Source organism: Montipora foliosa, chromosome 3 (assembly GCF_036669935.1).
Source record: "Montipora foliosa isolate CH-2021 chromosome 3, ASM3666993v2, whole genome shotgun sequence".
Taxonomy (NCBI): Eukaryota; Metazoa; Cnidaria; class Anthozoa; order Scleractinia; family Acroporidae; genus Montipora; species Montipora foliosa.
The window spans coordinates 62,173,347-62,188,840 of NC_090871.1; the positions used below are offsets into that span (position 1 = coordinate 62,173,347).

The window sequence follows — 15,494 nt, forward strand, 5'->3', positions numbered from 1 at the left end:
CTGGCCCCATTTTTCGTAACTCTAAAAATTTTTATGCGGTTATCCACTGCCAAGTCTTTCGGTAAAACATTATCTAGTGGGAAATAACTTTCTAACACAAATCATTTATACCTACACAAACACCGTGGATTGAGATCAAGTGAATGTAAACAAAAATATATCAAAATACATCACTTACTTTATTGATGTGTAAGGAAAGAATAGAGGGTAATATATCTCGGTAAGACGGCCAAAACAGTCCACGCAAGAACAACAAATTTGAGCTAAGTTTTACGAGTTTTGGTTTGTTTGTAAACAAAGCCACAATAAGCCAATGCATTAAATATAGTAAATTGATATTATTTACAAGCTGAACAATCAAAACTATTGTAAATAGCCGATACATGAAGAAACATGCTTGCGAACTAAAAGGCGAAGACATTACCAACAAAACGAGTAAAATGACTTCAAATTGTAGACAAACTAAACAATGTTATAATCCAAGAACTATTATATGAAGCATGGATTTGAAAAAAGCAAGAGCTTCAAATTACATATTGCACAATAATCCCACAATAGTACATTGAAACTAGTTATTGTGAAATAATGGTAGCAAACGGATCATTTGGAATCAAATGCAATTAAAAGGATACAAAGCAGTAGTCAAAAATACAGCAATTACTCATTGGAAAACAGCAAAAATATTCAAGGCGCAAATCACATGCTGTGCCACACTAAAGGTCAACATAGATAAATAAACCTAGACAATAGCAAATGAAATTTTGCAATCACTGCTAAGAACTAAAATCAAGAACAGAACGCTATATGTAGTAACTAAACTAAAGGCTAGGCGTAAATAAAGAAATAGGAAAATACTGATAACGTACATACCAAATGTTATTGATAACTACAGACCTCAGAAGACTTGGAAAATGACTTGTCTTGAAGACACACACTCTTCAGATAAATTAAAGTGCCCCTGTGATCAAAGAAACCACTTCCTTTTTTCCTTCAGATTTTGAAAGTGTGTTTGCTTAACACCTGACTGGCAAAATTTTGAGCTTTAATTTTTATCCAAAGACCGTTTACTTTGAGTGTAAGTTTTGGATTTCACGGTCCGCAATTACTCACGTTCAAAACTGACCGATTGGACCTCAGACGGTTGGATCCAGGGAAAAGTGACGTCAGAGGCTCACTAGCTTAAAATTTCAGCGTGTGAACGCAGCTTATTATATATGCAAAGCGTGAGTTTAAAAGTCTGAAAGCCCAAAACCCCCGTGCTGCATATTAATTCCGCGGCATACACACGTATTACATTCTTAAACTAGTGAGCCTTTGACGTCATTTTCTCCTCGATCCAGCTCTATCAAGAACATAATGTTAGTAATGGCGGACAATTAAATAGGAAAATTACAGTTAAAATAAAGAGATGTCTTTTTGAAATCAAGGCTTAAAACGTGGGTCACTTAGTGTTTTGTTAGCATTATTTTGAAATCCAAAGAAAAATATGAATTGATTTTTTGGTCACAGGGGCACTTTAACTGAACCGACTGAACTTACTGAGTAAATGGTGGCCAATTTACAATGGATTTAAGGAAAATAGAAAACTAACTAAAAACCAAATAAGGCTAGAGGGGGGGGGGGGGGGGGGTAAATCTACTACCCACTAATACAGGATTTACCTAAGGGACGAAGGAGTTTACCACTCCTACACAACAGGAATTAGGTAAGAGAAATGTGTGGGGATAACACAACTACACAAGCAAAAATATGAGGAAATTGAGTAATTATGAGTAAACAAGCAAATAATAGTAATTAGGATAATGAAAAGAAGTTGAAAATAATTGGAATAAAAATAAACACAAATTGAACGCAAGTGACCTAGTCACAGTTCAATCAAACGAGAGACAAATAACTTATTACAGGTACACCCAGCAAGCTAATATCACTTAATACCTTGCAATGTTCCTTTTTAAAACCTTTTGAGCAGGAATAATGAATCTGGCTGAAAAAAGTTTTTGAGGGATAAATAATACTGGTGGATCATTTGGATGCATCATTCGCAACTAATCATGAGTGACCGTGAGCACTTCAAAAAATAATTAAATAAGGAATTCTGACAAAAAGTAACGCAAAATTAATCAGAACTGGTTTATTACACATAAATTATTACTTGTTCGACTGTTATTAAGAAACGAGAAACAGTGAGCAACTTACCAAAATGGATGTTAATCGACACGAGGTCCTTGACAACAAGAAATGACTCAGCAAAATATGATTTAATATGGTTATCCATGCATTATTGAATCTTGTAGGAAAACTTTTAACTTTCATAACAAAAATCACTTGCGTAGTATACAAAAAAAGTACCCCATTTCTCTACTGACTTTTGTCCCAGAGCCACTCTATACTCTATTCTAATCTAACTGATTGGTCTCTAAACATGAAAGCTTGAGGCTGATTACGTGCAGGATTGTCATTGCCTGGGTAATATTAATAAGCCCCTTTGTTTGTGATGAAGATACCGGTATATTCTAAATAATAAAGATAATTTGAACACCTGGAATATAGAACGTATTCCTAAATAGCGGTCAAGAAATTATTTTTTTGTCTTTGTGCTAATCATCATAACTAGCCTCACTTTGGAACAAAAATTCTTTTGAATTTTGCTTGTGCTTACGAGGCTAGTTAGGATGATTAGCATAAAGACAAAAGAATAATTACTTTACCGCCATTTATGAATACGGTCTATACTAAACAAACAAAATAATGATATAATAAATAAACAAACACGCAGTATTCTTATAATTGCTTAAACCAGTGAAATTATGAATTTCAACCTGAGACACACGAAGAAATGTCTTCCATGCATTTTTCAGTCTGGCTGAAATATCTGCGTAATCAGGCCGAAAAGAAATGGTATCTACCAAAAACTAGTTGAAAAGTCGCCAAGCTGGCTGCATTAATTTTCGTGCAAATCATTTATGTCTTGTCACCTTGCTTTTAAGAAATTTATGGTTGGAAATTAAAAGTCATATCACCACCGACCACGATTCTGCGTGTATTTCGTTGTAAAAACGAAGCAAATTTGAACGATACGTTCCACTTATCAATTAGTCTGCTTGCGTTTGTTCTTTAGGTAACACGATTCAAATTTTCGTTGAAGTATACGAAATAAAATCTGTTTCTTATTACATGCAACTTATACCTTTTCATTTTCAAAAGCGGTCTGTTAGATTTAATTTTACTTTTTTCCGACATACGTCAAGCTAAGTATGTTTTTAAAGATATAAGAAGTTTCCGTTTGCAGTTTTGTATCTGTGTGCAAAAAGATCTCCAAAAATAGTTCAACTGACTATAATACTACACATAATTTCGTCAGCCAGCTAAATTTCTGTTCGATGTAAGCAATGCTGTATACGCAAAATATTGAAATAATTTCCATCGAGCAAATCAACAAAATTGGCACTTAAGTATAGAAAAAATTACACAAATAATTTAACAAACCTTTAACATGAATAACCCAAGAATTGCAATAGCTTCGAAGAACACTAAATGGGAATACTATATACATTGATATACATCACAGTTTTGGAGAATATCAGCTGTGCATAAGTAGTGCGAGCAGATGTAGGCATGCGGTTATGCGCATGCCTATCACCACAAGCCAGCACAGTGGGACAAAATTGCCTTCCCACAAGACTAATCAACCGAATTCCCAAATTAATATATAAGAAATTTATACCTTGTGTATAGTAGCTTATGATTCTGGTGGAGTTTAGGTGGGTGAGAGTTGGCCACTCTCTGAACACTGCTTGACGACTCGTGCGGATGTTGAGTTACAGGGTATAGGGAGAAATCGAGCCAGGCGAAATTACCCCTCGGGTAAGCCCGAACTCTGAGCCCAACTGGTTACAGGAGGGTGCTCACAGATCCCTCGGTATCTCAACCTCGTTCCCAGAGGTTAAATGGGAAAATGACAACTGCCTCGTCAGCGGTAAAAGTCCTAGCCGCAGGCTAGGCAAACAAAAGCCAACCGAGCACCCTCCGACAAGGGTCTTGTTTTGTGCCGTTACATGTCACAGAAACTTTGGATCATTTGCCCGCATCTGGAGGCAAAACGTTCAACAAAACATAGAATAAAAACAATTACAGACAGGCACTGTAAAATAGATGTTTTAGTTTTCAGTTAGTTTTCTTTGTAAATTTTTTTGCATCAGGCCTACTCTGGGACTTTAAGTCGCCGTACCTTAGAGCGACTTCGGCGACTTAAGAAAAATTGCCAGAAAAATCCAGGCGACTTAAGGCAACCGATCAAAGGTCTCCATATTTCCTTTCCAAAATCAGAAAAAAAAGCAACTGTGAAATATTATTATTACCTCACAGTTTTTAATTGCTATATGACGGTCTCAAATGGTTATATCTGAATGCCACTAGAGCTATAAAGGGATGGGCTGGAATAACAGCAACCATAATAAATAATTAGCAGAATTTCGGAGATGAACAAAGAGTTTCCAGCAATCTGATTGGTTGAGTGGTTTCCTATAGAAATAATAATATGATTTATATTCACCGCACTAGGTCGTGAATATAAAGCAAAACAAAACGGCAGGACTGCCGCAGGCACTCATGACTGTTCAAACAGAAATAAACTGTGTCGTTAATCAATAATTGATAAAGTTGTTCAGCTTTGAAGTTATGGAGACAATTGTTTGTCTCAGATGTACACTCACCTTGCCATTGGCAAATAACTGTTAAATATAATTAAAGTTAAAGTGTATTGCAAGTTCTTTTTTCTGATAGCTACAAATCTTATTTATTTATTTATTTATTTATTTATTTATCCATCAAAAGAAGGACATAATTTAAATAAAATTGTTATAGAAAATTTATAATGTAAACAAAAAGAAACAACAAGTAGGTCAAACTATTTAAGGTCAAACTATTTCACAAATGACTGCAAATAATTATTGTTATCCTAGTAAACTTATCTGCAAGATTCCTGCAGCTTGCACTGTCAATTTTTGCACGAAAGTAAATTTGGTCAATTATACACCATTCCAATGGCATCAAACAATGGCTGTTCCTTTTCGGGAACCCAACCAATAAATGTTATTCTCTTTCTTCAGTTAGGAACAGCACTCCAATATAACGTAGCGAGTGATCTTGAGTGCCGTATTTTTGAAATTCAAAGTAGACAATTTTTGTTAGATCCCTTTTTTTGCTAAATCCAATGATTTTAATCTTTTTTAAATTCGCAGAACTCCAAAATTCTTAACTTGCTTAGATGATACCATTCACTTATTTGCTCTCACACCGTATCGAGGCTCAAGTGAACGGTTGACCAGTGTTGTTCCAAACGAATGCTTTTCAAAAGCCAAAGTTTCGTCTCGTAATTCTATCAAATTTAATTTCACGTAATTATCCACTGCCAAGTGTCTCCTTAAACATTACCTTATGGGATATAACTTTCTAACACAAATCCTTCATGCCTACACAAACACCGTGGATCGAGATCAAGTGACTGTAAATAAAAAAAAGCTCAAAATACATCACTTACTTTAGGTACACCTTATTTAACGACGGTAATTTCTTTACCCTCTAGAGCGAGGGTATTCTCCCAGGAAGCCGTCGGTGCGCTCATTTTACCCCCCTCTTTCCGCCAGTGCTCCGTTTTAAGGGAATTTAAGACTACGTATGCTACCCTGAAAGGAAAGAAGTCGAAACAAGTATGTGAGATCCGGGCATCCAACTCGGGACCTCTTGCACCAAGGCCGCGCATTATCCGACTGTGCCACCCTTGCTCCTGGCTCTCGATGTGCAAGGAAAGAATAGAGGGTAGTATAGTTCGATCAAACGGCAGACAAATAACTTAGTACACCCAGCAAGCTAGTATTACTAAATACCTTGCAATGTTCCTCTTTAAAACCTTTTGAGCAGGAATAATCAATGCGGCTAAAAAACAAATTAAGGGATAAATAATAATGGTAGATCATTTGGGTGCGTCTGCAACTAGCCCGCGTAGCAAGCGCAAGTAGACAGGGAAGCGAAGCGAGTGACCAAGTCGCGCAGAAAAGAGAACTGGGGAGGGAGAAAAGAGAGGGTGGTTTTTCTGTTATTACGTTCACTGGATGAACGTAAAATTCTGATTGGCTGAAACCGTCCCGAGGGGGGGAAAAAATCTGTCAGTTTTGGCGCCCTTTCGACAACAGATACGAAACAACATGGTGGACAGTGCTGTTTTCGGATATGGTCGCCAAATTGTAGCAAAATTCAACAATGAAAATTCCTGCCAAAACCAACAACTTGATACCTAATTCAACAAATCTTTATCAACATCAACACTTTTTACCTGTCAACTTCAACTACTTTATTTTTAATTCAACAAATCTTTCTTTATTTTGATACGACAATTTCCTCTCAACATCAACGCCATAAATTTGTCAATTTCAACATTGGAATTAGTCTTAAAATCAACAGCGAATATTGCCTCAAAAAAGGTTTTTTGGCCGCAAGATCAACACTTGCTGCTATTCCCATTTTTCAGCCATCGAAACGCTGTCAAGATCAACAACTCCAAAATTCGTGTCAACAAATTGGGTCCAAGCTCATCCATTGCTAACGCGAGAGACTGGAAACAAAATTGTCCCTCGGCAAGATGGCGGACGGCAGCGATCGTGAGGTGACACAAGTTGACCAAAATGGTAGAAATAATAGCCAATGGAGTTTATTTTTTACAGATTTAGATAAGTTATTGAGTGAATAGGAGCAACATCAGACAAACAATGACATCGTAATAACGGAAAGCTTGATCATTCGCTTGGAAAATGCAGTTCAGGCTTTGCAAAATGTATGTCACTTTGTATCACAGACTAACAGGGAAGCAGTTCTGGAAATGACCAGGAATTTTCAGTTGATGTTTTGAGACTGTCATCGTAGGGGTGAATTTCCAATTCGAACAAGATGATCACAAGTGGCCATAATTTCACTAAGTTCACCAAATAGAGTAGATACCGGGTAAGTTGGAAGGCCAAAATTTGACATAAAGGAAGAGACATTGGTGGAGCTCTGTTCTCTGGGTTTTAGCTGGGATATGACTCGTATGGTACTCGGCTCACGCTGGACTATTCACCGTAGAGTATCAGAGTTTGGTCTCAACCAGTTGTCACGTTTTAGCGACATCACTGATGAACAATTGGATAGCGAAATCAGCGCTTTTGTGAGTGAACATGGCTGTTTAGTCGGAACTTCAATGGTTTTGGGCCATTTGAGATCAGAGGGGTTAAATATACAGCGAGAGCGGGTTCGTAAATGTCCTGCTCTGATACACCCTCATAATGTCAGGATAGGTTGGTTTTCTGGAAAACAGGGATCAAGGATCAAGGATAAAAGATCGATCATAGGCTAAAGTAAAGCTTTTTTCTAAAACAATAATAAAACAAATCTGAGGAACAATAACAAGTCTGGAAATTGTGTGCACAGAAATTAAGACAATAAGATGATCCACAGTTTTACTTTGAAATTTAACTCATTTCACGTTGTACCATAACTGCCCCTAAGGGGTAAATGTCAGTGTTATACAAACAGCCCTCCCAGCACCCCAATTGTTTAATGGATCTTTCTTTCTTCTTTATCAATCAGAAATAAAAAAAAGGATTACTTTTAGGGCTTTGAGTGTCCCGAACACATATTAACAATAAAAAGTGCCTGACACTAAAATTTGAATAATTTATGAGCAATCAAACAGTAAGGGGTCTGTCAAGCCCTTCTCTGTCTTCACTTCTTTTGTAGTAAGCCCCCCTCCACCCCAAATGAAACAATTGTTTGGTTCCAGTTGAAAGCAGTTTTTTTAAACTGCTGACTAGTTCAGGAAAATATACTGTTTTGTATACCTAAACCAAACTCCATCTATAAGAGGAAAGTGATGAAAAAGAAAAAAGAAAATAAAAGAGTAAAATAACATCACCAAACCGCAAAAGATAAAATTCTTCACACATTCGACAACTTAACAGAGTATCAGATTATAAGTTAATTGTGAATAGAGGAAACTACACGGCATTTGGACTACCTTCTTGGAAATAGAGATAGATAGTTGTACTTGTTGATTGCGTGATTGTCAGGTTCGTTTCCTAAATCTTTAGGGTATTATCAGGAACAAATCAATTAGAGAATGACAGAGACCAGAAATTTCTAAGTGATCTAGGGCCTTGATGTAAATTTTAAAATATTTTCTATAGCGTGGGATTCTGTCAGTGATTAAGAGCACCAGAGTTGACTGTATCAAGCGAGATTGTGATTAAATACACCTAAAATATTGAAACTTGTGACTTGTGGAGGATACTGCTTATTGGAAGGCAAACATTCTTCACATTCAAAGGGCATGGATTGTCAAGAGCACTCTAATCAAATGCAGAATCCTAACGCATCTCTTCAAACTGGGACACTGAAAAATAGACCAATTCGGCTAACTCAGTGTTGTACCCAATTCAAATCTCTCGGGGTTAAGATTCTTTGTGCGTTGAATTTGCACGACAATGAAGCATTCACATTTGAATGATATGGAAATACTTGGAACAACAAAAAGTCACGCAAAACGCATCACAATTGGTTTATTGCACATTGTAAATTACTTGTACTTGTTTATATCATATCATATCATATCATATATCTTTATTTACCCTCGGATTTTTTTTAGAGTAGCTTGGTGTAGCTAATATCTCCGAGCATTTACCCTCCCAACCATGATACACAACAGAAGACAGACCACAACACTGGGAACTACATGCGATACTCTTTACGACAAGTGTGCGGGTTCTTTTACGCCCAACGTGTTATTATTATAAGAGATGAGTAACAGTGAGCAACTTATCAAAATGGATGCTAATAGATGCGAGGTCCTCTACGACAAGAAATGTCTCTGCAAAATTTGATGATTTAATGTGGTTATCCATGCATTATCGAATATTGTACGAAAGCTTTTAACTTTCATAACAAAAATCACTTGTGCCTAGTATGCAAAAAAAGTAGAACTGGAGCGGAAAGCTGGAAAATTCTCAAGAGAACGGATGGAGGTGAGATGACTGTTCCATTGCTCCAAACAATTCAAGTAATGCTTTCGTTCGGCGAGGTTCAAAGTTGTAAAGAGAACGCATACATTATACGAGGTCTAAGTCAGACTTTAAAGCGAGTAGACATTAAAGGTTTGTTATGGCCAAAACTGATTGAATGCATTCTTAATCGTCATTTGCTTTGTCACGCCCTCAATTTTGAATCTAAGCGGATTCGAAAACTAAAATCTCCCTTCAGAAACAAGTCAAGATATATCATTTACTTACTTTCTCGATGTGTAAGGAAGGAATATGGAGAGTAGTATATAGTTCGATCACACAAGAAACAAATAATTTATTACACCCCTCAAAGCCAATGTTACTTATTGAGGGGGGCGTTGGGATTTTCGGTTTTGGCCACTTTTTAGGCCGGTTTTTCGGTTTTTGCACCAAAAAACGTCGGTTTTTTGGTTTTTGTGACTCTTACGATTTCGGGTAATCCCTTTTTTTAGCATTTGGTTTTCCGTTTTACGCCAAAATACAACCGGATTTTCGGGTCTGGTGTCCAACGCGGTTTTCGGTTTTGCCTGTTTGGTTTCTGGTTTCTGGTTTCCTCAATCGAGAGAGCGTACCGCGGGAGTTCTCAAATAGACTCCAAACGCAGAGGGTCAACTCAAGGACTTGCATAACCCTGCAGTTATTCTCTGCCTAAACAGAGAGTTGTTTTTCTGCCAAAGCGGGTTAACACTAAGGTTGTCTGTATATGTGTCACAAAGTGACCCACCTTTTTTTGGTTTACCATAATAATTGAGGAGCGAGGCATTGGGTATGGCAAGCCGTTTGTAGCAAAATTTAATCCTAGATAGATATGTTCAATCCTTTAAATAAAGGTTTAATTTAAAGTCATAAAAGGCATTCAACGCACTCCAATCCTTAAATTTTACATGCAATGCAATACCGCAAATATTGATTCAATCCAATCCTTAAATTTTATATTTAATCCAATACCACGAATATTGATTCAATCCAATTCTTAAAATTTATATGTAATGCAATACTACGAATATTGATTCAATGCAATCCTCATTTATGTGCAATCCGAAAATATATGTTCAATCTTCCTGGGACGAGCGCGGCCATATAGAACCAGAGTAAACTGTGCAAGGTATAGGACAAAACATGGCGGCAGAGTAAGAAGAAAAATTTGACATAGAAGTTGAATTTCCCAAATTTCTAAACTTCCTGCCCTGTATGGTAGCGCGCACCCCATCTCAAGGCATTATTTTCGGGATCTAACTTTGCCAACCTTTGTCTGACTCTTCGACGTTGAATCCGTAACCCAATAGATTTCAGGTAACCGGCTATTATGTTTCATCCAGACGCACTCCCATGGTTGTTTATGTAATCTTGAATGATCCGGTCGAGTCTTTCATCAGGGAATTCGTTCAAAGCCCCTCATATCCTATAAACCATTCTGCTACTCATCTGTTAACTGTCCACCTCGAAACTCTGAGTGAATTCCCAGTCCTCGCAGTTCTTCTATCATCTCAACAGGAATTTTGAGAGATGGTCTTCCGGGATTTTTTCCTTTATCCCTATCTATCGTACCTGAATCCGCAGCTACAGTAGACGGAGTGATAGTCCGGCGACGAAGCACATTAAGCATATCTATTAAGGCCCCAGCGATGGAATCGAGATTTTCCTTGTCACTCGTGTCTAGGGTTGCAACACTCTTTCATCGACCTAAGCAGGCTAATTGTTTCATCAAGAAATTCGTCCTGAGTTTCTGCAGCTTCTGTGTCAAAGTACTCAAATATTCCGGTTCTATCCACAAGTTCTCCTAGAAATTTGGGAAACTCAACTTCTATGTCAAATTTTTCTTCTCACTATGCCGCCATCTTTTGTTCTATACCTTGTACAGTTTACTCTGGTTCTATATGGCCGAGCTCGTCCCAGGAAGATTGAACATATATTTTCGGATTGCATATACATTTAAGAATGCATTGAATCAATTTTCCTAGTATTGCATTACATATAAATTTTAAGAATTGGATTGAATCATTATTCGTGGTATTGGATTAAATATAAAATTTAAGGATTGGATTGAATCAATATTTGCGGTAATGCATTGACTATAAAATTTAAGGATTGGAGTGCGTTGAATGCCTTTTATGACTTTAAATTAAACCTTTATTTAAAGGATTGAACATACCTATCTAAGAATAAATTTTGCTACAAACGGCTTGCCATACCCAATGCCTCGCTCCTCAATTATTATGGTACACCAAAAAAAAGGTGGGTCACTTTGTGACACATATACAGACAACCTCATTGTTAACCCGCTTTGGCAGAAAAACAACTCTCTGTTTAGGCAGAGAACAACTGCAGGGTTGGCAAAGTCCTTGAGTTGACCCTCTGCGTTTGGAGTCTATTTGAGAACTCCCGCGGTACGCTCTCTCGATTGAGGAAACCAGAAACCAGAAACCAAACAGGCAAAATCGAAAACCGCGTTGGATACCAGACCCGAAAATCCGGTTGTATTTTGGCCGAAAACCGAAAACCAAATGCTAAAAAAAGGAAAACCTGGGTTTTAGACACCTTTCGTTGTTGCGGATGACGGAGCAGTTCATTCGCCTTTCACCAATTTATGATGGATGTGACCCGACCTGAATTTGCGGAATTATATCAACGCCATATGTGGGTTGAGTTTATCCCCGAATACATTTTTCCCGTTTTCCCCTCTCATCAAAAAAGACACAACGTTTGATTCGATCTACTTCAATTTATGTGATTTGATTTCATTCACAGTTTTTTCAATTAGGGGCCAAGAATGCTGGATTTTAACGATCTCATCAACAACTGTATGTTAGTGGGTCACGTGATTAAGCAGGTGAAGCGGATAACTTCCTGAATGTTTGTGAGATGAGATTTTCTTTCATATAATCTGAATGCGTGTCACTCACTGTTGTTCTACTGAAACATGGATTGCTCGACTGCCCAAGCTATTAGTGAAATGGCTAATAGAGCCTTTTCACTTGACGTCACGGCAGTCATGTTGGTGTTCCAAAACAAAGAAATGGCGGCCATGATGGTGTACCAAACTAATCCTCTGGGAAGTGAACTCTATTTTTATCCAAAGACTTTCTTTTGTTTTTCAGGAATCCAACGTGGCTGCTGGTCACGTGAGTGAAAACGCTCTATACGCTGGGGGAAAGCTTTCGATAACAATTTGTACACGTGTGGTGTTTTCTTAGAAACGCTGGTGTCGCCGTCTCGCAAAGTCTCGCATTTGCCATTCACCACCCCTGATTTTCAGTTTTGGCCACTTTTTAGGCCGGTTTTTCGGTTTTTATGACTCTTACGATTTCGGGTTTTCCCTTTTTTTAGCATTTGGTTTTCGGTTTTCGGCCAAAATACAACTGTCTTTTCGGGTCTGGTATCCAACGAGGTTTTCGGTTTTGCCTGTTCGGTTTCTGGTTTCTGGTTTCCTCAATCGAGAGAGCGTACCGCGGGAGTTCTCAACTGGACTCCAAACGCAGAGGTCAACTCAAGGATTTTTTTCTTGCCTAACCCTGCAGTTATTCTCTGCCTAAACAGAGAGTTGTTTTTCTGCCAAAGCGGGTTAACACCGAGGTTGTTTGTATATGTGTCATAAAGTGATTCACCTTTTTTTGGTGTACCATAATAATTGAGGAGCGAGGTATTGGGTTTTAGACACCTTTCGTTGTTGCGGATGACGGAGCAGTTCATTCGCCTTTCACCAATTTATGATGGATGTGACCCGGCCTGGATTTGCGGAATTATATCAACGCCATATGTCAAAAAAGAAACAACGTTTGATTCGATCTACCCTAATTTATGTGATCTGATTTCATTCACAGTTTTTTCAATTTAGGGGCCAAGAATGCTAGATTTTAACGATCTCATCAACAACTGTATGTTAGTGGGTCACGTGATTAAGCAGTTGAAGCGGATAACTTCCTGAATGTTTGTGAGATGAGATTTTCTTTCATATAATCTGAATGCGTGTCACTCACTGTTGTTCTACTGAAACATGGATTGCTCGACTGCCCAAGCTATTAGTGAAATGGCTAATAGAGCCTTTTCACTTGACGTCACGGCAGTCATGTTGGTGTTCCAAAACAAAGAAATGACGGCCATGATGGTGTACCAAACTAATCCTCTGGGAAGTGAACTCTATTTTTATGCAAAGACTTTCTTTTGTTTTTCAGGAATCCAACGTGGCTGCTGGTCACGTGAGTGAAAACACTCTATACGCTGGGGGAAAGCTTTCGACAAAATTTGTACACGTGTGGTGTTTTCTTAGACTTTTTAAAGGCTTTTCACTGCTTTTCACTAGTTGGAAGTCTATGCAAATGGAATAATAGGCAACAGCATGTTGAATTGCATGGGTATTTTATCCACGTTAAACCCGCGAGGCGAACGCGGGTGATTTTTAGACCCGATAAAAAACGCAAATGTGAGCGAATTTGTGGAAACATCCGACTCAAGGCACTTCTTGGCTTGTCAACGATTCCCGAAATCATTTCTTGTTCTCGCTCGTCCCTCGAGTCAAGGGCTTTGCATTTTTTCCTGCTTTCTTTCATTCGCCCACTGCACAAAAAAGTTTTTCCAGTGTTATGTGCTTTTTTTAGTGTCTTTATCTTTTCGCTCATTTGTCTCAGTTCCTAAATAGATTCATGGGTCACTGCTTCAAAACAAGACGCCATTGTTTAAAAAACAGCCACAGAACAATTTCTTCACTGTTGCTAATGATTTTATGTAATTTTGCCCGCGGCAATTACCAAAATTATTATACATTGTAGTCACCATCTGTCTTTTCATTGGCTAAAAGCCTACAGTTAACTCTGGAAAACGGCACAACCTACAGATTATTCACTAATCTGTACCTACAGATTAGTGAATAATCTGTAGGTTGCACACGCAATGCATGATTTCCAAGAGCAATGTGTTTGAAAACAAACTGTGATCGCTGCGATAATGCGTTTGTCGTTATTTTCTTCAAAACAAAGTATAATAAAACAATTATTAGATTCGGTTTTTGTGATATCCGGAATAATCCAGGTCTCGGTTAGTGTTATCAGCGTCAGCCTTCGGCTTCGGCTGATAACGCTTACCTCGACCTTGATTATTCCGGATATGACAAAAACCTCATCCAATAATTGTTTATTAACGAGTAATGCCCTATGCCATTGCCCTCTATGATATTAAAGACAAGACTTGAAAATTTATTGTCAGGTACCGACGTTCTCTACACGACTTCAAATTTGGGGGCGTAACAGAAAAACCACCCACTTCGTTGCAAGCGCTCTCTCCCCGCTTCCCTTTCCCGCGCGGCTTGGTCACTCGCTTCGCTTCCCTCTCCCCATCAGTTTGCTACGCAGGATATTCTGGAACTGATCATGAGTGACGGTGATCACTTCACAAAATAAACATATAAGGATTCAGTCTGACATAGTTGCTAACTTGATCCAAACTGAGTAAAGAAAAAACAACAAAAAGTCACGCAAAACTCATCACAACTGGTTTATCACACATTGTAAATTACTTGTTCTTGTTATTATTATAAGAAATGAGTAACAGTGAGCAACGTACCAAAATGGATGCTAGTCGATGCGAGGTCCTCGACGACAAGAAATGACTGTGCAAAATTTGATCATTTAATGTGGTTATCCATGCATTATCGAATCTTGAACGAAAACTTTTAACTTTCTTAACAAAAATTCCTTATGCCTAGTATGCAAAAAAGGTAGAACTGGAGCGGAAAGCTGGAAAATTCTCAAGAGAACGGATCGAGGTGAGATGACTGTTCCATTGCTCCAAACAATTCAAGTAATGCTTTCGTTCGGCGAGGTTCAAAGTTGTAAAGAGAAAGCATACATTATACGAGGCTCTGGTCTTGCTTTGCTCTAAGTCAGACTTTAAAGCGAGTAGACATTAAAGGTTTGTTATGGCCAAAACTTATTGAATGCATTCTTAATCGTCATTTGCTTTGTCACACCCTCAATTTTGAATCTAAGAGGATTCAAAAACTAAAATCTCCCTTCAGAAGCAAGCCAAGATATATCATTTACTTACTTTCTCGGTGTGTAGGGAAAAAATGGAGAGTAGTATATAGTTCGATCACACAAGAAACAAATAATTTATTACACCCCTCAAGCCAATGTTACGTATTGAGGGGGGCGTTAGGATTTTCTGTTTTGGCCACTTTTTAGGCCGGTTTTTCGGTTTTTGCAGCAAAAAACGTCGATTTTTCGGTTTTTCGGTTTTTGTGGCTCTTACGGTTTCGGGTTTTCCTTTTTTTTAGCATTTGGTTTTCGTTTTTCGGCCAAAATTCGTGCATGCGTTTTGCATTTTGATACATTTCTTTGCCGTCCTCGTCCTTGTCCTGACAAGGACGTGAATTAACTATAATTTTAAGGTTGTGTAGATGACGAAATATTTTTA

General features: G+C 38.0%; 1 pseudogene; it reads left to right on the forward strand.

Annotated features, from left to right (window-relative positions):
* The first annotated feature begins 6,637 nt into the window (after positions 1 to 6,637).
* Positions 6,638 to 7,387, forward strand: LOC137996203 (uncharacterized; annotated as a pseudogene).
* Positions 7,388 to 15,494: the final 8,107 nt, after the last annotated feature.